General features: G+C 42.8%; 1 protein-coding gene across 1 annotated transcript in view; it reads left to right on the top strand.

Annotated features, from left to right (window-relative positions):
• Positions 1-25,007, top strand: part of TENM4 (teneurin transmembrane protein 4) — a 1,632,468-nt gene that overhangs the window by 606,109 nt on the left and 1,001,352 nt on the right. The window contains exon 5 of the mRNA XM_086933907.1: positions 9,383-9,590. The gene's annotated coding sequence lies outside the window, so the exon portion shown is untranslated. The remainder of the gene's footprint in view (positions 1-9,382; positions 9,591-25,007) is intronic.

Genomic DNA, 25,007 nt, shown 5'->3' with positions numbered 1-25,007 from the left:
AGACAAAGAGTGATGTTTGAGATATTTGGAGTGTCACATGGAAGGTGAGGCTGTAGGTACCTCTCAATTCAATCCTACTGATCTGCAATTTGATGCTGGACTATCCTTATTAAATACACATACAAAATATGTATCTGCCTGATAATGAGCTGGTCTATCTTTGTCCTTCCCAGTGCCCTATGAACCCTCTTCCCATCCACTAGGCATTACAAAATATATAGTTCCTGCAACATCCTTCCTTTGAAATGTATTTAAGATAAACTCCAGATGTCCTGACATCCTCCTCTTCATCTTTCATATATTTCTGTCTCCTTCAGCTTTCCCATATATTAAAAAATATCCCGAAGTCCCACCTTTCTTATTCTTTCCCTTTCAATTCTCCATAAGAGGGTTGGATCTATTGAGCAAAAAGCAGGGATTCGGCACAGAATTAGGTTGTTAAATGCAGCCACTGTCAGGCAGTGCAGACATCATCTGCTTCCAGTGTCTCTACAGATCGTAGGAAGCCAGAGCATTTAATGAGGGGAATATCATCCCTTTTTATGATGTAAAAGCAATAACTTGGCGGCTGTATATGATAAGATATGTTTGCTGAAACTCTTTTATGGTTTTTTATGTACTTTGAAAACCGAATAAAGATTTACTTACTTACTTACTGCAGCATAACTCACCATTCCACCACTTGCTTTAGTTTTGTAGCGAGACAAAGGAAGCCTGGGAAAAGAGGCGAAGCAGCCATAGTGGCACTTAACAAAGCAGGCAGGGATCTTACAGGCGATGGCGACTCAGAAGAACCCATCCTTCCCCTTCCTGCTTTAGTTCCGCAGAGAGCAAACAGAAGCCAACAGGAGAAGCAGCAATGTTGGCACTTCACAACCCAGGCTCTCCTATTCTTTGTGGTCATGTGGTGTGAATGTCGTCCTAGAGGTTGGTGCCCTCCTGTTCTATTATGTGGTGGGACCTTCATTAAAGTCTCGGGTGGGCCCACATGTTATGGTGTTGTAGAGTTCTCATTTGCGATGTATGATGGGACCATCTTTGTGGTCACACAGTGAAGGCGTTTTCATCCTCTGAAGCGAGAACTCGCCTCTGTTTTTAGTGTGTTTGTAAAATGACTTGCACTGCCTGATTTGGACTTTCTTTAATTTAAATCTAAGTGAGGCTACTCCATGATGTGTACTCCCTTTGTCTTCAAGGACAAAGGTGGAGGTGGTGTTAATAAATGTGGGTTGTGCAGTAAGAAGTACGTTTTGTTATGTCCTCTACTGTCCTACCACAGTTGTTGTGGTGCGCTGTAAGGTGGACGGGGTGCTCTGTACTGTCTTGCTGTGTATTTGTGTATGTTCTTGCTCTGCTTTTGAATGCTGCGATGGGTGTTTTAGCGCTGAAACTTGGCGAATGAGATAAAGTGGAGTTGCTAGCAATTAGCGGAGGTTGGTGGGAGAGTGCCTCATCTTATAGTCGTCTTTGGGGTTCAATAGATAAGAATAAAGGAGACATTGTAGAGCATACTCTGAGGTAGGTAAGTGGCTTATATTATCTCACTTCTGATCTTCTTTCATGGGCCCCAGCTCCAAGCATTCAACGATAGCTCAGAAAATTGCAGATTTGTCAAATTTAGTTTAATTCATCTAGCTAGACAAAGAAAAGCAGGAGAGGATCCAGCCAAGATGTCCAGGACACTGCCAGGACGCAGTATAATTTGCCTGGCCCTTCATTTCTCCACTTTGAAGTTGCTGGAAAGAAATTGGGACAAAGCCAAAGGTGGATTCAATCTTGAGTGGAGCATGACATGTGGAGGAAACATGATAACATAAAAACAGAATGAGATCAAGGAAAATCTTCATTGGTGCTGAAAAAGCTAAAAGTACCAACATAAACCGAAATATTGAATAACGAAAAGGCATTTGGAACAAAAGATATGCACGATGTGCGTAAATGCTTCTTACATTTCGAGAGTCTCTGGAGTTGTTTCATTATATATTTCCGTCATTGGCAAAACAGCAGATGAATCTCTTCTCCTTTGCCACATAAGATGTAACAAAGGAAAAGCAGGAATGCGACCTACAGTCTTAATATGATTCCTACGTAGTAATTTTAATAATGCGTTTTATAATCAGGTTGTATTGATTAGTTAAAAGTAATTTTCATTTTCCTGATTTGAAATTAATACATTGATTGTGGACCTTGTGGTCTCCCTAAATTCCCCAACCTTTACATTAAACAACTTACCACCTCTGTGATATGGTAATACAGAATTACCTCTATGTCCCTCTCCCTCCTTCCACTAGATTGAACATAATTTGCACCAGTGTTTGCCAGTGCGCACTCCTGACACTTATTTCGGGGCCAGTGCTTGTGTCCAACTCCTATGCTGTCCCCGTGTGCAGCTGGAGACAGTAGAAGTCACACAGGTCCAAAGAAATAGAAGACAGACAACAAAACTGAGGTCCTACACCATACATTGTTGACAGTCCTTTTATTTGCTTTACACACAATGGAAAAACAAGTATTACTGTCTTTCCAGCAAAGACAATCTCCTACCTTCAGAGTGGGATCCAGGCACCCTCAAACTGTGTACAGTCGCTATTTCCCGATGCTAAAGGGTTAACCAAGGTGGTGGTAGTTTTACCTCTAAATGTACAGTGACATAAAGTATTTATAATTTTATTTTTCCTGGCAGAAGTGTAGTTGCAGAAAGTCATTTTTTAAAATATATTTGCTGTTTAGTGTGCTTGTGTGTGCGTCTAATTTTGTATGATTCTAAACTTTAATCCTGCAATTTATTCTATTTTTCTGTTTATTTTAAAGTATAACAGTCTAACAAATGTAATTATATGAAAGTAATTGTTTTGCAAAATTGGTAGACAGCTGTATTCTTCTTTGCTCCCTGAATTGAAGTAATTTCATTAATCAAGAATTTGTTACTTTTTAATTAACTTTTACTCTTTGTACTTATTACTTTAATTTTAGCTCTAAATTATTTTTTTAACTATTTATTTTCTTAACTTATAAATTGTAGTCCTAACGCACAGGCCAAAGTAATTCACCTATGCATAATTACCTTCAATATGTATTTGTAATCGATGTTCTTGCTGCAACATTTTTGTAGCACTGTATTTGAAACTCAGTATTTTGGTTGTTCCCCTCCAACGTTTCCAGAAGTAAGGTTCACCCTTTGTCTGAGGCAGGGCTCCAGTGGTAAAGGGACCCCCCGCCCCACGATGTGCTGGTGAATTGGGCCTCAATTACACACTCAGTAATTGTCTTTAGAGGCTCTTTTGTCTGCAGATAAAATGCTTCTACATCACACTGCTGGAAACACACAGCACAATAGTTCTTAGCTTTGGGCAGGCACACACTCAGTGGAAATACAGGGAGGGAAGGAGGGGTGGGTGGATAAATAGATGGATTGATGTGTGGATGGATGGATGAATGGATGGATGAGTGGGTGGGTGTATGGGTGGATGGATGGATGGATGGATGGATGGATTGATTGATTGATTGATTGATTGATTGATTGATTGATTGATTGGGTGGCTGGATGGATGGATGGATTGATAGGTGGATGGATGGATGGATGGATGGATGGATGGATGGATGGATGGATGGATGGATGGATGGGTGGGTGGGAGGCTGAATGGATAGGTGGATGGATGGATGATTGGATTGATGAATTGCTGGATGGATGGATTGGGTGGATGGCTAGCTGGCTGGATGGATTGATGAGTGGATGGATGGGAGGGTGGGGTGGATGGATGGATAGGAATTTTTCTGAGGGGCGTTATTCCTACTCTTCACGTTCAGTGCTAGGTTTAAACAGTGTTGCTGGAGTCCTCAGGCACGCACTCAAACTGTAAACACTGCTAAGTTTCAGCAGTGTTGCTTGTGTCCTCAGGCAGGCACTGACTATAACCACTGTTGTGTTTGAACTGTGCAGCTAGTGCCTTTATGCAAAAAGAACAATTGATGGGCAGAATGCAGAACAATGTCATAAATTCACCCCAGTGCAGAGATCTGGGCCTAAATCCATCGTTTTTTGCTCACAATGCCATTCCAGTTTGGACCCAGACATATGCAAATCATTCTTGACACACATCCAGTGTAAACACTGCTATGGTTTACATTGTTAATGTCCTCAGACACATATGGGTACACACCTCAAAACACCTACTACCACTGAACTGGGTTGCGAGGCAGGCAGCCATTTTAACTGTCGCTTTCACATATATTTTCATGAAACAATTAAAACGGGTGATATTGTCCATTATTTGGACAATCCATAGAATCGCAAATTTTACTGTAGCAAGTATATTTAACATTCTATTGATATTGATCATAACAAGACCCGGGAGAAGCGCTCAGTGCGGTTCTGACCACACTCTTCCCAAAAAGATGCCCCCAGTGTGAGCAGCCCTCAGGTAGAGCATTCAGGAACAAGGGCTTAGGTCAGCTTTCTCCCAGCAAACCCACCAAGGGTTACCCTAAAATCATACCAGTACAATGAACGCTCTATAAAGTATGCAAAGCGATCCTTTCAGTCCTTAAATTATTAACACCGAAGACTGGGTGGGTGGTCATAAGATGTAAGTGAAGTTGCGGTGGGTTGTGTGGTCACAGGTGAGAGATCTCTGCCTCAACTCGGGTAATCTTACATGAGTGAGACAAGGGCGGCGGGCATGTTTATGCATCGGTGGGGCGGGCAACTAAGTGGTGGGTGGGTGGGTGCATGCAGGCAAGGCGAGTGGCAAATAATAAAAAATAAAGTCACTTACTTTGCCTGCGGCACTTCCGACATCTTCGTCGGCCCCTCTTCTGTCGGCTCCACGGGCTCCAGGCTCCAGGAAATTCCACTCACCAATCCTGGCACTACTCTCATCAACATGAGAGCAGCCCCAGGATTGGCTGGACGCTCCTTCAGGCCCTTTAGACCTATTCTTGGTCTCCACCCAGCTGTCTTAAGACAGCTTGGTGGAGAGCTTCAAAGTGACATGCGCACTTTGGAGCATCCAGTCAGCCCTGCTTCAGTCCTCCTCTGTTCGTTGCCATTTTATTTTTCAGGTTTGCAGCCGGCGAGGAGGGTATGCTCCCCCGCCCTCGCGAAGAAACCGCCGCTTGTAAGAGATCCTCATTCAGCTGGGGTAAATTCAAGACCTGAGTTAGTAGACAACCTCAAATCCATACACCACCACAATATACTATTGTGGTATTTTAAGGTTTTGTGAAATATGCCACAACTCTCCTGCCTGCAAAAAACACTTTTCAAAACTTGTTGCTGGCACTGGCAATCTAACAAACATGGACATCTTTTGTGACACTGTCTGTCCTTAAGCAGTAGAGACTTGTGATTATAGCAGTATTCCTAAAACAAAACGTCAGCGGACGCCGTCAATGCAGCCAATCTTCTTCCACAAATGTATTAAATCACCACTGAACTTAGTAGTGCAAGGCAATGCCTCAACATTTGAGTTGACCATCTTTCCAAGTGTTATTGACTTTAAGTTCGAAGCATCATGCCTCTTAGAGTGGTGATGATGGGGCAATAAAAATAAAAAAGTGGTGAAAACTTTCTAAAGCTGACTCCTGCAGATCGACATAGGGCATCCATTTTTAACTATGTTAATCTGCCCTTTAGCCAACTTGTAAACTTCACAGAGCACAGCAGCAGCTGATGCTCATCTCCCATGGGGTCTATGATGTTCAGTCTGATAAGCTGAGGGTCTTATCTCCTATATGAAATTTTCAGGCACAGATGAAAATCGATCACATCAGGGAATCTGGGCCTTTCTGTTCCCATCATGATTTTTTTTTCAATACACAGTAGACAAGAAAATGCTGGTAAGATGCCCATACGCTGCAGTGTGAGCCTACCTGCACTCACTGGGCCGCTCTAGCACTGAAACGAGCCGCGCGCGCACACTCTAGTTGTGCAGCCACAAAGGACTCGTAAAAAAGCTCTTTCTGTCCGACATGAATTAGGGCACATGGTTAAAAATTCATAGGAAGATTACATAAAACCATATGCTGCCCTTATTTTTCCCCGTTTGCATTAAAAATGCACAGCTACTCTCCATTAGCCCGCCATTAGGCCGCGCGGCTCACGCGCCGGACTCTGGAGCTAACGACAGGGGCGCGAAGGGGGACGTATTTTCTGCACTGTGCTTAGAACCCCTTCAATTACAAGGTGCGAATGAATTAAAGTTCTCCACCCCGCTAATGATGTTCCGTACAAGAGGCGTTCACTGTGGCAAGCAAGGCGTCTTCATTATCAGGGCGGTGGATGCCGATACCCCAGCCCCAGTATGGATGATAGAATGAATTAGGCCAAGCTCTCAACCTCTAGTCAACCGAAAAAAATATTGTAAATCTATATTGTAAATGGATTCAGGAAATAATCTACGTTTGCCTACTTCTGAAAAAATATGGTTTACGGAAGCACCTCTCTCTATGGGTCATCGGCTATAGTTCTGAGATCTGAGGATCCTGGCATTATTTGTAAGCTAATTGATTTTGCATGGTGGATAATTGCTTGGAGTTGAAATATGGCCACTTAACTTAACTGACAGGCTGAATTATCCGGCTATAATCTCGGGGTAAGGAGGCACAACGTGCAGGGCTGCCATCTTGGTGCAAGTTGTTCCAGAAGAGTGTATTACTTACTGGAAGTATTAACAGCCATTTCTCAGCATACATTGTTACATTACGAGCTACTTTGCTGATTTAGGCTAAGTGGCAAAATGTTACAAGCCCTTACAATTTCTGTAGAAGTAGCAGAAGAGTAAGCTATAGGCTGCAAAAAAGAACTTATGGCAAATATCAATTTTATTGCATATATTAGAATACTTCAACCCATTTCCAGGAAAATCAAATTATTGTTTTTAAAAATGCTATTCAGACAGTTTTTTTTGTCAATTAAAGGAGGAATGAATTGATACTTCTTGCACCAAAGTTCCACAAATGTGAATATTAAACAACTTGTGTTGTAGTAGCGAAAGTTTTGCAAAAGATTTATAAAAGAAAGATTAAATTGATGTTGCAGTCCACCACAATCTTCAATTCATAATTTTTCATCCATAATTTTGTAGAAGTTGTTTTCTGATTAGAATTACAAATGACTCAGCCTTTGGCTTCATGGTTTATGATGTCAACAAAATCCCTCATGCAATACTAAATCTTACTAAGTAGTTTATCGGTTATAATTTTAGACAGACAGACAGACCATGGCAGTTAAAATCAATAAAGCTCAATGACACATTATTTAGACCAAATGTACCAATAAGTACAGATTGTATACAATTATTACTATAATTAGAAGGTCAAAATCCAGTTTATTACAGCAATATAAAGAAATTGGATTAAGAAAAACACTGCTTACTGCCTCACATATTGCATGTTACCGTTATCTTACACAGGTCTTTTACTAATCGCAAGGCCTCTTCCATGTGATTTTAGAAAAATGCACACGTTTAATGCCTCTTTAGGGGCAGTAAGCACTATTTAAAGGCAATTACAATTACAGTTTAGACCATTACATCCTGATTTTGATTAAATACATTTTTAAAAACAAAAAACAAAAACAAAAAATTTCATGGCATATAGTAAAGCATGGTGTTTATTTAGAAGCTTCACCGGTGTTGAGCCATGGTACCGCCCCACACTAAACAATGGTAAGAATTAGCATATTACACTCTTCACTTTATTTGTCTATGTATCTAGCTATCTATTGATTCTGATTGGCTGCAAATCCCATTTTGCAGTTGATATAACATGAACTCAGCCCAAGGCATTGAATGCTTTTCAAGAGCACCAGATTACATTATACAGGGGAAGATTAATTTTATTGTAAGACCGAAAGATTGTTATTTCACCAGAATCATAGGATGTTTAGCCAGGACCAGGTTCCCCAGCTCCAACATCGACAGCTCCGGCTGTTAGGCCATATCCAAATTTGTCAATTTATTTGTAAAAGTCATACACAAATGGTATGATTGTGTATGCTCACATATAGTGAGCAAATTCTCTGTTGAAATGGCTTTGTGGAGTAAAGGAAAAGCAGCAACAAATACTGGAAGGTTCACCAAGATTCTTGTTAAGGAATATTTGCAAGGTTTTGTTTTAAAACTGGATTTAGGGACACAATTTAAGCATATTACTTAGTACTGCCTCCCAAAGCCCATCCGCTGAGATTTGTAATTTTAGGTTACATTTCTAAAAGTTAGATATGCTTGAATATGTTATAGTATAGTTGTATTAAAATTATAGTAATCGGGTAACTAAGAAAGGTGTTTGTGTTTTTTGTATATAAGATAATTAATTAAATATAATTGCCATTGGTTGTGCCATTAGTATTCCGTGCAATAGTAGCATCCTAGTGGTCAACCCCCAGTCTTGCAAGTGGAAGCCCAGAGCCCATTTCAGACTTAAACATCTCACAAAATTGCTTTCTTTGAAATAACACATTTGGAATTTCACTGGAAGAATTATTACAATTCAGGGACCGATTCAGAAACATATCTTTCAAAATCAAAATTCTGTGAATCATAGACATATTATTAGGGTTTGCATAAATATCAGACTTTCTAGGGAGTCATGAAAAACTTCCCAGGAGCAGTCATGTACATCTACGCAAGGCACATGATTTCATAAATTTCCCTTCTATGTAGATATTACTGTAAACTGACAGCAAAGCAGGCATTCCAAAGGAATATACATCACAGGCTTGTGCATTTGCGCATCAATTTTTAATTTCATTTTTTTCCACTGGGAAAATACTTTTCTTAGAGAAAAGCCCCGCCCCCAACACCTCTATAATATATGAGGGTATTCCCTTTCATTCTACAAAAAATACACATGCTTCTTGCTTTTATGAGACTGGATTCATGATTAGTTCCAGGGTATGAATTGCCATTCGAAATGTTTGTGAAAACCCTCCCCAAACCTAAACATTTGACTCCAGAACGCCCCCCAGCCCTCCTCAGTACTTGCTATTCTTCAACCCCGACCCCTCCCCAACTACAATCCGTAGCTCCATTTGCAGGCCTAAAACTGGTGAAAGATTCGGCTCTATGCCTCAGGAGTTTTCCATTTTTTTTGCACATCTGAGCTAAATGTGAGTTGATAAAATGCCTAGTTATGAGAAAAGTGTGATGTAAACATTCCATTTGGTGGCCTTTCACCTCTACCAACCCATATTTACAGTTCTTCGGGGGCGGGGGGGAAAACCTTAATAATTATGTTTTATGTATGATTAACCAACTGTACTTACACTGGAATAAAAAAACGAAGAAATTCAAATTAAATTATTTTAAAATAACATTTTAAAATAAAATGAGTGGAAATTCGATGAAGTTGTATTTTAAAACGTTCTTTATTGTTCCTTTAGCAGTCGTCAGTTCAAGATTTGGTGCCTGTCAAAACGAAAGTGAAATGGAAGCAGGAAATCCAGCCTCAAACAGCTGCCATTGCAACGGAGGGCGCGCAGCTCTATGAATCAAGGTGGTTCCCAGGAAGTGACATATTCAAGGAACTTCCGTTGAGACAAAGCAGCACTCCCATGGCCCAATCCTGAACCTTGGAATGTTGAGCTGAAGGTAAAGCCCACTGCTCAGTAAAGGGGGTCCTGTGTGGCACTTTTTCTCTTCATGTTGATGCGCACTTTACTTAGCGGTGATGTTATTCCATTAAGATGTGAAGTGCTTTCTTTTGTGAAATACTTTCTCTGATACTTTCTCGAGTTAGTGTTTGTGCCTTAAGAGTATTTGGAGCTAATGCCATCACTTGATCAGCGTGTCTAACTTTTGCACAGGTAGCCCGCTTCGCCTTCTTAAGATTTGACACAGTGGCGAATAAGGGGTATCTTTTGGAATGGTATAGTCCAGGAAATGGACTGAACCTCCGATGTAGATGGATGCATCCCTGTTCTTGATTTGTCATGGGACCTCTTCTGTTGCTTTGCCTAGGTAGTGAGGCTTGAATTTGGTGTATTGCTGGTGTTCTGATCATCTCTATGCTTTGCTGTGACTTTGCTGGAGTCTGATAACCCATTATGAATGTTGCATGTTGAGCTATTGAGGAGTATTTGCATCCCAGGTGTTTCTACATATTTAGCCCTGGGTGGCATGTGATTTATATACTTTTTGTAACTGCAATAAGCGATCCAAGGCAGAGATTGCAGCGCTTCTATCTAAGATGGGATTTCTGATGCGCCAGTATAAGCCACAGCAGTTTTGTACAATTTTTATATTAAGGCATCTTTAAAAGAGGGTACCCACTTGGGATCACTTTTCTGCCCATGGTAGAGAGGAAGCATGGACCAGTCCTCAAGGGAGAGGAGGTTGGAGACAAAACAGTATTTCAAATCAACACCCAGAGACAGAACCTAGAAAGACTTGGGGCCCGATGTAGGTGGCCATTTACAGGCCGGTAAATGGGTTTTCAGATGTAGGGGGCCTATGTTTTACCAATTCTGTAAATTTACCGAATCGGTAAATTTACAGAATCGGTAAAATACTGAATCGGTATATTTACCGCTTCGGTGAATCCACATGTAGGTGGAACTCCTAAGAGTGCCACAGGCCCTTCAGAATCGGTATTTTACCACCCAATCCTATTGGGTGGTAAAATACCGAATTCAGGTGTGCATGCACATCTGTGCATGCACACCTGTGCAATGTGACACACAGACATGCCCTTAGGGCATGTATGTGTGCCACATGGCACAAAAGTCCGGAATTGGGGTGCTGGAGGGTGTCAAAGTGACACCCCCTGCACCCTTGCTGAAATCGGTATTTACCGAATCGGTAAATACCGATTCAGTAATGCCCATTGATTCCTATGGGCTTCAATGCCCATTGGAATCAATGGGCATTACCGATTCAGTATTTACAGAATCTGTATATACCGAATCTTAACGATTCGGTATTTACCGAGTCTGAATTACCTACATCCCCCCCCCTCTATTTTACCACTTCTTAAATACCGATTCGGTATCATTCGGTATTTAAGACGTGGTAAAAAAATATTACCTACATCGGGCCCTTGATGCTTACGATGGCCCTTTTTCACCACACTCATGACACTTCCTTCACCACCACACCTCGAGGAGAGTTCTGCCTTCTGGAGTTAGCTGGGTAGAATCAATAAATCAGAATATTGCAAAGAAATGCACAGCTGCACAACCTCTCATAGCATTGTTATGTACACTGTGGAGGAACAGCCGGGAGTATTGAATGCAATTAAGTATTGCAATAGGAGTCAACTTGTGCTTCTCTGAACTATGTATGGTACATACCTGACATTTTCTGCTAGTTCAACATTGTGCCAAAATATATGTGTTTATGCAGCTTATTCTACAGTAAATGACTTACTCAAACAATAACTGGCTCGCTCTTACAGCAGTGAAAGCCCAAATTGACAAGGTGGTAGGTTTTAGTTTACATCAAAAACCTATGAGTGGAGAAGTGTGGCTCAATGGTTAGAGCGGCAGACCCTGATGCAGAGGTCTGGCCTAGGACCAGGGTTCAATTCCTGCCTCGACGGGTCTTGGGCTCAATTTCCTCGGACCTTATAATTCTCGCCCGGTGCCTATTCTAATCATGGGTCCCCCTCTGCAACTATGGGCAATAGCTTGCTTAATCTCCACGACGGCCCCCACAACACTAGGATGCCTGGCCTCACCTTGGGGGTGCCCAGGAGTGGGTACTTCACAGGGAAAGGCCAGGAAGGGTTCCTCAGCGGTAATTGTACAAGCGAGGGTAGTCGTGCGCTATACAAATACATAATTATCAGTTATGTCTGCCTTTTTCATTGTTCTTGGAGCATATTTCTCCCTGTGCTGCACTTGAGGGTGATAAAGATCTGTACATAAACCGATGCCAGTTGCAGTACTGTCTTCAAAATGACTATGCTGTCTCAAACAATGATAATATAACCAGACAAAGGCCTCTTCAGAAATGGTCCACATTCACAGAACATCCTTAGTGAAGTAAAGAATATTTTGATGCACGGGATTCGAGGAAACTTGTTGAGCATTTGATTGGGCAACGTTTTGACCTTTCGACCCTTCATCAGGAGAGATGTATAGTCTTAGAAGTGTATGGCATGGTGCTAGGGATTGGAGCTGTACCTATGCATCATACCCGATTCCATGCCTACCTTTAACAATCGCCACCCATGCACCCCAGCTTCAACGCTTCCCTCCATGGCCCTTTCCAGAAGAAAGCTGAGACGAGCGCTTATTGCCTACGCCCACTTATTTGAAACTTGGTGACTCCAGCGGCTCCAGAACAGCATCTACACGCCATTGGTTAATGAATGTCTCCAGGGATCAGAGTGACAGAAACAAATTGCCGTCCTCTACAAATCCTGAGCGTGTTACAAAGACACCTAACATGCGACCTCGGCTTTAGACACCGCTGTGCACCAGCTTGCGGATAAGCCCTGACAAGGTTATAACGAATGCAAATATTTCTGTGCGAAGCATGGCAAAGACTCAACGGGATTACAGTCAAGGATGCTCCCATTCAGCGGAATGGCGGAAACTCACTCTGATGTAAAAGACTGTGATCCCATCCCAGCAGGGGGTACATTTTGCATTCACTCACTTAGTGAGAATGATCTGTGTGCAGAAACCATGATCCCGCATTCTTAACTTCCACATTGGGCAGAACACCGTACTCTGCATTTTTTTTAATTTGTGTGACTTATAGACCTTCTTCTAAAAAACACTTGAGCATTGTGCAGAGACTTGGGAAAGGGATAAGTGTGCATACATTGAAATATTAACTGGGTTTTGTGGGAGAGGGTGATTTAGCAACACATTTAGCAAGAACGCTTAGCAGGAGACCTGTGGTATTTGTGCGCTATACAAGTGTTATTAACATAACAGAACATGCAAGTGGGAGGGGGGACAGGAATGGAAACTTCCATGTAGCGTGACCTGGTGCTATGGGAAGAACAGAGTCACGGAGGGGGGCAAGCGGCTGTGCTTCTCTTGTGGGTGTTTCCATAAACAGCCCCTGGCGGTGGTGGAATATACTGCGCACGCCTCAAGCGGTGTTCCACGCATCAACTTCTGAACTCACTGACTTGCTATTTACTGGTTCTTTGGCCAGTAAGGCAGCGCGGGTCTTTCATACAAGCCAAAACTAACAGCAAAGCCCTTGAATTGGGATCCTTCGTTTATTTCTGAATTTGGAAGGTCAGAATCATTATCCTTTGCGGATTGCGTTACAAACCCCCAAACAATCATGGCCACTTGCTATCCCGCCTGTTAACCGCTTCGAACTCTGTATACATCGTTCGCGAAATTAACCAAAGGGGAGGAGCTGCTCCCAGAAGGCCGGGAAGAGTAGCTCTTACCCATTGAACTTGACTGTCCTTTTATAATATTTTTAATTCTTTTTACAACTCCCCCAGGCAGCGGAGAAAATAGACAAGCATCTGTAAGCAATTAATCCTTCTGCCTCTTCCAGACCCCATAGGATATGCGAGTGGAAGGCACAGCAGCAGAAATCAGCTTTTAAAGAGACAGCCCACCAAGAGCTTTTGGAATCATTTTCTGTTCGAAATGATGGCCAATTCTCTAATAGATGATTCATCCCCAGCTGTGTAAAATAAGCTACCAGGCCATGAAATGGTCGCAAATTGAGGTGCATACCAGTTATAACATAACACATTCATTTGTAAAGCACATGTTCACCCAGAAGAGTATCTTGGTGCTGAATAACAGATGTTTATTGTTACCCAAATCAAGGGTACTCATTTTATTGACCTCAGAAGGATGAAAGGCTGAGTGAACCCGCCAGGATTTGACTATGTGACCATGAGGTCAAACACAGGCCCCTACGGGGGACGCATTAGTCCACTGAGCCACCAGACCCGGCTATGATATACTATGGATTTCTATCAGTACTCATTTTTGGAGACTGGTAATTATTTTCCATCAGCAGGTTGACAGAGAGCAAGGAAGGAAACGCACAAAAGGGACGGAAGGAAGAGGGAGCTAGGTAGTAAGTATGGAAGAAAAATAACCAGCAGGAGTGAGATAAAGAGACTGGAGTCGTAGGGTGGTGGAAACAAGAGGCATGGAGTGGAATCAGAACTACTGAGTCTAGATATCTGGCACCCCTGGCATTCAGCAGTACTGGCAATTTATATATTTATGCATATGTATGTATATAGATGTGCAGAGTGCATTATGCAATGTATTACCATTGTTGAGTGTAGGTAGGAGCTGAGAAGCTAAACCTAAAGATAGTCATCAAGCCCCCCCCCCCATCAACAAGGGTAATAAATAGCATATTATACTGTGTGTCTCTGCATATATGGTATTATCCCATTGCATTTTCCATGTGTGTTTGTTTGGCATTTAACTAAGGTGAGAGAAACTAAGTTTGTGCAGCAAGATAAAATAACAATAAATAGATAAATCGCATGTAACACATTTAGAGTAACTATACTAATAAACGCACATACACGTTTATTATTTTAGGTCACAGTCCCTAGAATCTCCTACAGTTGTTTCCCTGTGTAATATAATTATTACATGCAATTTGCGAGGCAGTAAAATGTGTTATTCTCATGTCGGGTGTGCTTTACTGCTCTAATGAACTCGAAATTGACCTTTGCACAGTAATAAAAAACATGTGAATATGCATTTATTAGTACAGTTGTTCTGAATCTGTTATTGGGCCATTAAGCAAATTATGCACTGGCAAGAGTCCATAAGAGTTTGAAGAGACTTCTTATACAGACCTAATTTTAAAGATTTCTACTTTCTCAGTGGATGAACACAATCTCTAATGGAAATAGACAATGGTGATTTGGGGGTCACGGCAAGCAAATATGAAGGAGATAAGAGACAAGCAAAGTTTGATACATACTCTGCTGATAGGCCTTATAGTTTTGCTGCATCTCATATTTTTGTGCATAATTAACAACATGCAGAATGTGGATTCACTTTCAAATTTACATGTTTACTAATGTGGTGCTATTGCATTTGAAACAAATTCGCTATGTCTTGTTGAACTATGTTCTTCTGGCTTATGTGAATTAGGCATCAATTAGTCCTCGTCACCATCTTGTTCAAAATAGATGTCTCCACCAGCCATTATAAGTCCAGAGCACTCCATTGTTTTCAATGGAGCTCCCAACATTCCAATGTTCTAATATTCATTATTTCATAAGCACACAGTCATGCAGTCCTATTTGTTTAGTTCCATTGGCGTTCCATTCCATTCACATTGTTTTTGATGTGCTCAAAGACAATTTCTTAACACTAAACGGTAATATTTCACTTGTTCAAGGCACTTCCACTAGCTCACTCTGCTGTATTCATTCACAGTAGTTTGCTGTTGTTCATGTAACTAGTTTGTCCTGGCATCCCCGGATGACATTAGCATAGAGTGGGCAAATCAATATTCATTTAATGGAACAGTGCTTAGATGCTAAGGCAATATGATGTTTCATAAAACCCTGCTCTGATGTGCTGAGAATGTAATTCTTTTGCTCACACCATGATGATTCTGCAGTAACTAATGATTTCCTATGCAAAAAACGACATAAACCCACATTTTTGGGTTTTTGATTCTACTAGAGATATTGTCCAATTTCTGATTGATTTTGCAGCTCACGATGGGCTTTAAAAAATTCTGATTTGTACATTATTCTGTATTGTCCTTCATGACATTGATTCTTTATGCATGTGCATCTTATGATTTCTGTACAGCATCTTTAGAATTTTTTAAATAAATATTTTACATTTCTATTCCTGATCTAGAACTTAGTTTTTGAGTCTGTCCTTGATACATTGATTGTATTTTGATATGCAGTGAGGTGCCTTATCTCGGGGGCACATTGCCTCATAATATAGAGGTTTAAGACCGTCTCCAGTTCATCTACTTGTGGGCGTGTTGTTGAGATAATATTTTGCGGTGTTCACATTTATCCCTGCACAGGTTACAAAACTATAAACAATATACGGGTTTTAGAGGGTTGCGATGTGACATATATGGTGGTTTAGTTACCAACAGGCCAAGCTGTGCACCAAACAAATGGCTTGTTTTTGAGAAAAATTCTGTAACGGTATCATAAATTATGGACATAACACAGGTATCTTGCAACTTTAAAAAAAAATAGTTAACCAGAACTTTCAAACACATTGAATTCTGCAATCGGAAAGTCATGTGATTGCATCATTTTCGGTAGTCTTGAAATCTGACGCAATAGCACTTTCACATGGACATATTCAGTATAATAAATGTGAATTTTCTTTTGATGGCAATCTGCTTATTAAAATGCCATTTTGTTAATTTTATATAGGGGTGTTAATTTCTGATATGCATAATGGCCAGCAATAAAGATGTGAAAGCTTGGCATAGTAGCTGGATTCAATTAGGGGATGTATACCCTTTACAAACATGCAAAAGGGACAGAGAGAGATTAGACAGTAATGCAGTATTTCAGTGGATATGTACAGGGCCGGAATGAGAACCAAAACCGGACCTGGCAAAGTGCTCGGCGCCCCCTACCCTCCCCTCCCCTCCCCAACCCATCCCCCCGGGGGTTGGGGGTGCTGCCAAACTCTTTGCCAGGGCCGGTTTCGTCCAATTTGCTGCAAAAATGGCCCTGTAACAAAATCGGCCCCCAGGGGCCCAAAACCGGCCCCCACCCGTGCTTCGCACTGGGTATTGCCCGGTGCCCACTACCGCCAGTCCGGGCCTGGATATGTACAGAATGGAGATGGATGAGTGCATGCGGAAAGGTGAAGGATTCCAGCAAATATTTGCAGATGAGAGCATTTGTTGGGTCTTCAGCATGGTAGGGGGTAGTGGTAGAGATGCCCTATTTCAGGCATGCATGGCTCATCCATTCCTTATTTTATACTTTACATTCCGGAAGTTACAGTTCTGCTTTTGCAATTAGAATAAAACTAAAATTCAAGTACCAGAATGCACATTTTTAACAGAATGGCTCTGCTCATGCGTAATAACATGATGTAACACATACTTCCGCAGCTAGCGCTGTGCATGAAGCTTCTATTGCATTGTTTTGCCTCTTCCTTATCCTCTCTGTGTCATGCAGAACTATTGAAGATAAAACAAGGCAGTTCTTGAGTTAAAAGTGGTTTATTGGAGATGCGTAACATCCCCAGCTTGCCATTACATCACTCGTCCGGGCAATGTTGTTAGCTCCTCCCACAACGTTCTATCATGAGCTCCCCGACCAACATTCTAATAAGAATGTACCAAAAGGGGCATGGAATATAGGGGTGCAAGGAGGGGTAAGAAGGTACAAAGGATAGGGGTGAAAAAGAAGGAGGGGTGAAAATACCAAAATAAGAATACAGTTAGGATTTTTCTCAGTTTAGGAGTCCTAAAGTTATGAGTCCTAACTTTACTACTCCTAAACTGAGAAAAATCCTAACTTTAAGACTTTTGGTATTCACAGAAGGCATTTAGGAGTCCTAAAGTTATGAGTCCTAACTTTACTACTCCTAAACTGAGAAAAATTCTAACTTTAAGACTTTCGGTATTCACAGAAGGCATTTAGGAATCCTAAAGTTAGGAGTCCTAACTTCTGTGAATACTGAAATGAGTTAGTCCCTTCTGTGAATACCAAAATGAGTAAGTGCCTTCTGTGAGTACCAAAAATGGTAGTAAGTTTAGGATTTTGTCTTAAGTTAGTTCTGTGAATTGGGGCCAAAGTTAAGGAGAGATGTGAGCTGATTTTCTACACAGCATAAAGACTAGAATGGTATACGTATGCATGCATTTGTGAGTAAATTATTGCAGTGACTGTACTTCCCATCAGTCACTTCCACATTGGCTTTGCCATGAATTCTTCTAAGGACGACATGAACTCAGCAGGGTTGGATCAATGCCACATTTTCATGATATCCAGATAACATAAAGGCATATAAACTGAATCAAAATAGAGCTAATCTTCATACACAATTGTTGCACAATGTTTAACCTGAAAATAGGCCATCCTAGTTCTGTAGCAATATGAGGATGGTATGCATCGCCCTAAACTGTTATAGGGGGAGGCATGGCAGTTTACTACAGGCATTCCTTGTTGATGGCGCGTAGACCCATCATTGGGATTCAGAGGTAGGCGTGGGCGGAAAATCCGTTCCGCTCGCGGATTTTGCGGATTTTCGGGAAATCCGCAATCCGCGAGATTTGCGAATTTCCCGCAAAATCCGCAAATCCGCGAGCAGCGGATTTTGCTCGCACTGCTCGCACTGTTCGCGTGAGTTCGCGCCCCGCGAATAAGTGCAAAATTGCAGAAATACGATCTTAGCAAAACTGAAAGTAACTACTTACCAGGTTCAAAAGTTCAGGCACATCATTAGTAGCCATTTCCTGGAGTGCTTCCTGAGGGGCCCCTCCAGAGTTCAGTTGCCAGTTGAAACTATTATGTGACCCTGCTCTGAACCTCAGAATAGTTACACATATGCCACAAAGGTCCTGAATTACAGCTAAGGGAGATAAGCAGGAGCCAGGCTGGAAGTTAAAATCCATTAATCAGCCCCTAATTCATTATTGTCAGTTGGGGCAGGGCAGGTGTTGTAACTAATTTTGCAACAATGAAAGCACTTAGCAAGTGCAAAAGATCACTAATCAGGGCGCACTAAGGAAGCAGGTGCCAGCTAAAAAAATATTCTGTGACACATGAATCAGCCCCAAATTAATTCAGGTCACTTGAGGCAGGGAAGGTGTGCTTTGCTTTGCCGAAAATAATGTACACTGGACAACCAGAGGGTGTGGTGATGAAACAGAGGGTGGCATGGGTGGGCCAGGGGGTGGCATGAGTAGTCAGAGAGTGGCAGTGGTGACAGAGAGTGGCAGTGATGAAGAAGAGTGTCCCAAACAGGCTGGACACGTAGAAACAACAAGTTCGCGAAACTTGCGACCCGACAGGTAAGTTCGCAATTTGCGAAAGTGTACAAAACCCTCGCAAACTGGCAGAAACACGGGCGAACACAAAAAAAAAAAAATCCGCAAATTCGCGGGAATTCGCGGATTTTGCGGATTGCGAATCCGCAAATCCGCAAAATTCGCGAACGCGAGATCCGCAAAATTCGCTCATGCTTATTCAGAGGTTGCACGTCTGGACTGGTTGTCGGAGCAGCCTAGACAAGCACTGGCGGAACGAAACTTGAGAAGGCCCCCCTGCAAGGTACGTAGAGGGGCCCCCTCTGTACTCCGTCAGGAGCTCTCTGGCCAGAGTACTGTGCTGAGGGGCCCCCCTGGAGCAAGGGCCCCCCGCGGGTCTGTGGGGGCCTGTGTTACGCCACTGGAGACAAGATCATTGGTTGCACTGCCACCCGGAGATCTGTGCCTGATTTCGTGCATGATCACTAATCTGTTTACTTTTTAAAAATTGTATAATATTTTAATCAGGTGCTATTTTACACCTCCGCCCCCCCCCCCCTCAACGCGAGATTAATTCGCTGAGGCATTTGTACATTTGCTCCCACAGCGCCGCTGTTCTCAGGCGCTGGGAGGCTCTGACGATCACTTTGGCCGCCATCTTTGTTTGGGAAGGCTGGCCGGTTTGCTCTGAACCCTTCCCACCCTCCTCTTGTTCCCGCCCAAACCATGCATAAAAACAACAGATTTGCCTGGCCGAGCAGCGGGCGGGCGCAGCGGGCGCGCCGGCGGCGCGCCGAAGGCGCGCCAAAGGCAAGCCCGTCTGCGCCCGTCTGCGCCTGTCCGCGCCTGGCCCGGGCCTAGGGCCACCCCCCCTGGTTTTTCCCCCCTGTCCCCTCGTATTTATTTCTCGGCCGCCCAGCTCCAGCATCTCCGTCCCAAGACCAGCCAAACCTGCACTATATCCCATCCTAACTCTCTGCTCTCCAACACTGTCATCTATTGCCCTGGCTGTTACACCAGGATACCTCCTACCCGCAAAACCCAGAGTGGTAAGAACAACCCCATGAAATCCCATACTATAGCTCTCACTAATGTCCGTTCGCTTGGCAAACATAGCCAAGACATTCATGAGTTGATCCTTGACCACAAAATAGACCTTCTGTTCATGACAGAAACATGGATGGGCCAAACTTCCGATCCGGACCTAGTCATAGCTGTCCCGGCAGGGTTTACCACCCATAGATTAGACAGGCAAACCAAGAAAAAGGGAGGTGGGATTGCCATCATCGCCCGTGACACCTACACTGTAAGGTTTACTACTATTCCACGGACATCCTGCGAAGCCATTGAATTTGCTATTAAATTGTCCCCCTCATATACCTTTAAAGGGATCCTCCTTTATCGCCCCCCAGGGCCTAGACACGACTTCATTAGTTCTTTCAGGTCCTTTCTGGAAATGTCTGCACTTGACAATTCCTTCACCATTTTGGGTGATTTTAACTTCCACTTTGATGCCCCTAACAACCCTGATACAGCCATGCTATCAGCCGACCTGGCTACCTTCGGCCTTACTCCCTTGGTTCACTCTCCCACGCATGAAGGAGGTCATACGCTAGATGGCATTTTTTCCAATGCCACAGGCTTTCAAGTCACACAAATACTTCCCTTAACTTGGTCTGACCATCACCTCATCCTGACAACATTATCAATACGCGATTCCCTGACCACCAAATCTAACCCCAACCCTCGCCAGCCTTATTTGGCATGGGATGATATAGATGTAAGCAGGCTAAAAACCACGCTTAACGATACCTGCCCCACCTTATCTCCTAACCCAAACACTGCTACTACCCAATATCACAACTGGATCAGTTCCGCAGCCAAAGACCTGGTTCAAGTTAAACAACGGTCACGTAATAGATCCACCCCATCGGCCCCATGGTATACGGATGAAATACGCACACAAAAGCAACAGTGCCGAAACAGAGAGAGAGACACTGGCGAAAAGACTACAATCAGGAAGCTAAATCCTTGTATAAAGAGTCGGTAGCTATATACAAAAATCTTATTTTTGACGCCAAGAAAAAGTACTACTGTAACAAAATTGAAGCCGCTCAAAACTCGCATAAATGCCTTTATGAGACTACTAAACAACTAGCAGGTTCTTCTGTGGATCTTACACCTCCCCCGTCCCAAGCTCTCTGCGATGCTCTGTCAAAGTTCTTTTTCAGCAAAGTTGACGACATTTATCGGATCTTTGCCAATTCCTCTACCCGCTCCAACAGGCCCCCCACCCACCTTGACGGACCTACGCTTCACCAGTTCAGAGAAGTGTCCTGTTCTCAGGTATTAAACATCACTTCCACCATCAAATCGGGGTCAGCCCTGGACCCCTGTCCCATGAAGGTTTTACGGCCTATCATGGAAGCAGTTCTTCCTGCCATAACCGAAATCTGCAATTCCATGTTTTCGACAGGCACTTACCCGGATACCCTTAAGAAAACACTCATAAAACCGCTTCTTAAAAAGCCCACCCTGGATAAATAAGAACTCAAAAGTTACCGACCCATTGCGAGTCTGCCACTACTAGCTAAAATAGTAGAGAAAATCATGAACGCACAGCTCTCCCTTTTTATAGAAGAAAAAAAATGTCTGGACGACTCTCAGTTCGGCTTCCGCCGATTCCACGGAACCGAAACCGCCTTGGTCAAGGCGGCAGATGACATTAGATCCATTCGGGATGCGGGAGGCACTGCTGTCCTGATCCTACTGGATCTATCGGCGGCCTTCGACACGGTCGACCACACCACCTTGGTCGACCGTGTCGAGAGTATAGGTATCCGAGGCAACGCAAAAAATCTTCTTGCCTCCTTCCTGGCTAACAGGACCCAGGTTGTTACTGTAGGACCATTTGAATCCTCTCCCTTGTCACTGCCATGTGGTGTTCCCCAAGGCTCATCCCTTAGTCCGACACTGTTTAACATTTATGTGTCGGACCTTGCCAATGTCATCAGAGCACACGGGATGAGCCTAACATCCTACGCAGACGACACCCAACTGGTCCTCTCTGTCAAGAATGACGGGCCTCAAAAAGCCAACATATTCAATCAGGGTATGCAGGCAATTGGGAGCTGGATGGCCCATAATTGCCTGAAATTAAACTCTGATAAATCAGAGGTCGTTATTTTTGGCAATCTTTCCCCGGAGTGGTCCCCCTTATGGTGGCCCTCACCCATTGGTCAGCCCCCAGAACTGGTCCACAAGGTGAGGAACCTGGGCGTTCTGTTCGACGATCGTTTGAACTTCCTCCCTCACGCCAACCAGATCTCCTCCTCAGCCTTCTACAAGCTACGGCTTATTAAGAAAATCCTGCCCTTCTTGCCCGAATATGTCGCCAAAACATTGGTTAGCACCCTGGTTCTCTCCACCCTAGATTATTGCAACGCTCTGTTCCTAGGTGCCCAGGAGAGAGTGTTAGTGAAAATGCAGGCCATCCAGAACGCGGCAGCCAGGTTGCTAGGGCGAACCACAAAATACCAATCAGTGTCCCCCATCATAAGGCAACTCCACTGGCTCCCAGTGAAGAAGAGGATCAAGTTCAAGTCATTGTGTTTGATCTATAAGGCTTTACACAATGCTGGACCAGTGTTCTTCACTCAGAACCTGACCCCCTACTGCCCTTCCAGAACACTGCGTTCCTCTAGCTCCTTTGATCTGGTGGTCCCCCGAACCAAAACGGTCCATTGGGGTGACAGACGATTTCTTGTAGCGGCACCGAAGCTGTGGAACACTCTCCCTCTCTCTATCAAGGCCAGCACTTCCCTCTGGTCTTTCCGAAAAAGTCTGAAAACCTGGCTTTTTAACTTATGATCCTGACTCTTTACCTCAGCACCCCTTGTGGGTTAAACATTTCAGTTATCAGCGCCGAGATGCCCTAGGGCCTTTGTTCGCGCTCTACAAATGTTGTTATAAATAAATAAATAAATTTCATACGGTACACAGCTCCACCAACTCTCTCCTACCAAAAAGTGAGAACTTTCCGCTACTTCCCAATTAGCCAATTCTCTAAAATAAATTTAAAAAGAGACATAACCCCTTATTACTATTCCAACAGGAATGTTGATTTGGATGCAACAGTAGTTTCTTGATGACGTTTTGCTGTAATTACCACACTTCTCCATGAATGTCCTACTGCATCAACCTGTCGTATTTCCGCTGTGTGGCATTACCACAGCAAAAGACCACAAGAATTGTACTGAACCCCACAATGGTACAACTATATAATTTTTGTTCTTGTTTCTACTTGTTTTTGTGTAATTCAATCACTTTGAAGGTAAGTCATTTACCCCACTGGGATGTGGGCCTCAGAAGGCATATCATCATGTTTTAGGCAAGAGAGGCCTGCTTTGGCCTCCACATGATGTTTTCATTTGTTTGCCTGCTTCTCAACGCCTACAATTTTATGGCTCTCATGGGCCGGAAATTCATTATCTCCGCTCCAAGTGGCCCATAATGCAACATGAATAAATGAACGTTGGAAAGCGCGTGCATAAACAAATTAAGACCTTCCCATAACAACGCATCTTGAGAATAGTTCCTGGAAGAAACTGGCGAGGCGCAGAAGGGCCATAACCTTTTTTTTGTTTTAACAGAAAACATTTGCACTCTGGTGTCAGTCAAACATTGACAATGCCAAAGTCGAACGATGCGCCATTGGTGGGTGGCGATGCTTGACCAGGACACCCCATATTAGGAAAGTTACAGATTTGTGTCTGTTTCTCTCTGATTTAACCCCTTCCATGCGGCCGCGATTCTGCGCCTGTGCGGCAGAATCACGAGTGGGCAGGTTTATGACGGCCCCCAGCCGTCATCAGCACACGAGCACCGTAGTGCATGACGGCTGGGGGCCGTCATCAGCATGCAAGGGGTTAATAATTGACTTCTTGTTGGTTGAAATAACCAACTCCCAGGAGAAGAGGCATCAACCATCATTATCTCACTGCTTATAATGTGGACCATGATTGTGTCATAATTATTACTTCTTGTACTAAGAAGGACTTAGATAACACAATGGGCTAGTTACTAGCTGTGCTTATGGTATGTAACCCAGATGTCAGTGAAAACATTTATGAAAAAAAAGACTGTAGCCTCATTTTAATGACAGAAAAAATTGTCTAATGTGGGCAAGAAATCATACCATTCTTGTAGCTCATTTCAAATTTCTATATCTTTATCACGAGGTTTTGATTTAGACTGTAATTTCAAGTTTATTCCACACTTGAATGTGTTCCTTCACAAGAGAACTTTGGAAATTCAAGAACAGTCAATAGAAACTTTTCCCCTGAAGCTGACTTTTGTATGTGTACTTGTTTGTATCTATATATATTTATCAAATTAGTTTAACAATATTTTATATAGTAGACTGAAAAATGGAGGCACAGTATCAAATTTAACATGTACTGCTAATAATAGGTATATGAATTCATTACCAATTTATAAATACACCACACAGTATACTTGGCCTGTAAAGGGGCCACCTATGTCTATCCGAATGGAAAGAATTGGACAAAAAATGTAACAAAGTAGAGCTCTTGCTTCCCCTGTGTGCAAATAAGCTTTTCTTTTGCAGTGCCAGTCCAGGTACACTGCACTGCGTAATTGTAATTGATAGGAAACCTAATTTAAGCTATGAATAGAATTTATTAACAACCAGACCTTTTACTAAAATCTCTCATGGTTGGTATAGGTGTCTTATGTGATTTGCCCACGGTCACACAATTTGGTAAATAAAGGGAAGGAGGTGATCAAAAATGAGAAATCAGATTTTATGATTTCACCATGATCTAATTTGGCATTAAACTGTCTTGGTTCAAAAATCTAGTTTGTTCTAGGATGCAATACAATATTCTGTTTTTTTTCTTTACATGCCCACAGCTTTGTAAAAGAGGTCAACATATCATTAGAAGAGTAAACAAATTTGGCATCAACTACGACGTAATACCAGGGAGGTTTCTTCTGATGTGTTACGAAAGGAACAAGGAGACACGTGCTAGCAAGGTTCTGCACATGCCAAGTAGCAGCCTTGGAGGTTTCAGTGGACCTTTCAGAGGACATACTGTTATGGTAATT

Source organism: Lissotriton vulgaris, chromosome 8 (genome assembly GCF_964263255.1).
Source record: "Lissotriton vulgaris chromosome 8, aLisVul1.2, whole genome shotgun sequence".
Taxonomy (NCBI): Eukaryota; Metazoa; Chordata; class Amphibia; order Caudata; family Salamandridae; genus Lissotriton; species Lissotriton vulgaris.
Note: the sequence above shows the minus strand (reverse complement) of the source record. Positions and strands in the feature narration are given on the sequence as shown.